This window comes from Monopterus albus, unplaced genomic scaffold (genome assembly GCF_001952655.1).
Source record: "Monopterus albus unplaced genomic scaffold, M_albus_1.0 scaffold248.1, whole genome shotgun sequence".
Taxonomy (NCBI): domain Eukaryota; kingdom Metazoa; phylum Chordata; class Actinopteri; order Synbranchiformes; family Synbranchidae; genus Monopterus; species Monopterus albus.
The window spans coordinates 373,294-374,928 of record NW_018128128.1 but is presented as its reverse complement, the minus strand read 5'-3'; positions in this window follow the sequence as shown (position 1 = coordinate 374,928).

Sequence of the window (1,635 nt, the reverse complement as noted above, 5' to 3'; positions counted from 1 at the left end):
TACTTTGAATGACTTTTTCTTTTTTTACCAGCTCATATATTTTTAACAGTATGTTCACTATCAGATAGCAGACCTACAGTATATGACCTTACAGATTGTTTGCCCCTCATCCTCATGTATCTTTTTAGCCCTGTGCTGCTGCTAATACTATATAAACTTTAAAATTCTAGAAATATTTTTATGTAAATGTAAGCATTCCCATTTATTAATGCTACATATACAATATGGAAAAAACAGCTTGGCTTATTCATCTATCGCCCTTGTTTCCCTCATCTTTTCATGCCAATTTCCTCATCCCTCCTCCAACACCTTTCCCCTTCTCTCATGACACAAACTATATTGTAAAGTAAAGGACTTTATGAGATTATGTTTGAAAATAGCTATGCTTATATACTACAGTGACTGAATGTACAGTGTATAGATGCATTACCAGAAATAAAGTTGTTTGTCCAGATTGAATGACTCTGTTTCCTGTTTGTTAAAGCTACAATATCTAGTAATTTTCAATTTTTTTTTTTAGTAGAAACATTCCCTAAAACTTGTCTTAACTGGGAGAGCTGCTGTCAAGGGCTCCTGTGACCCAAGCTCATCCAACAGCCTGGCAGCAGTGCAGAGTTGTCCCCTTCTAAAAGTTTTTGAGCGGGATAACTCTCTAACCAATCAGAAAAGGCCACTGTCAGGGTTGGGAGCTCATGGCTGTCCATCAATACATGGATACGCTTATGGCTGACTGGCAGGCTAGCAAGCAATTCCAGTGTTAGCTGAGACACCTACACCAAAAAGAAGGTTAAGTAAATGAGTTTTGAGGAGAAGGAAGAAAAGAAACCAACACAGTTGGATTTAGATCATAAAGTTATATGGGCACGTCTTTCACCAGAGCGATTTACAAACAGATTTGGCATTATTGCTGCTGTTGTGAATTTATTGTTTATAGTAGTACAATAAGGATGCAAACCATTACCCTTTGTGCTTGTAGCTAAATCATGCCAGAACATTTCATTTGCACTCTTGGTGTGACTGTAACAGTAGCTGGCTGAGCTAAGGACATCACTGTGTTGCTACTTTTAGTTATAATTGCGCCCATGTTGGGCGCCAGTTGGGGAATTGGATGAACGATGGATCTATCTACCATCAGCAAAAAGCTTTGGCTTTAGTTGTGACGATGATGATGATGATGATGATGATGAGGAGACCAGTTGCACCAAAGAAGAAGAAGGTGTGGTCCGCCAAAATCAGCTTCTCCTCCATTTTTTCTGTGGTCTGTCGGGTTCTCTGCAATTGGACACGTGGAGGTGTGGCCACAGAGCTCTGAACCCAATTCAACTTTTTTAACTTCAGCACAGAGGGCAGGGATGGCACACACTCTGTACTCAGCTCGGCTCAGCGCAGATACGTTGTTGCGCAAGCGCAGCACACAGAAATGTATTTGTTTGATAGTGGAGCGCAGTGCCCACCGCGTCCTATCTGAAAACAACACTGGCCTCAGTGTGCAGCGACTGTGAGAGGAGTGCGCAGGGACCGTCTACAAAGTGCAACAGTGAAAAGAAACAGGCCTTCTACAAAAATATACACTTAGTGTTACCAAAACTACATATACTACAACCCTTAGTTATGAAAAATATGTTTTTTCACAAA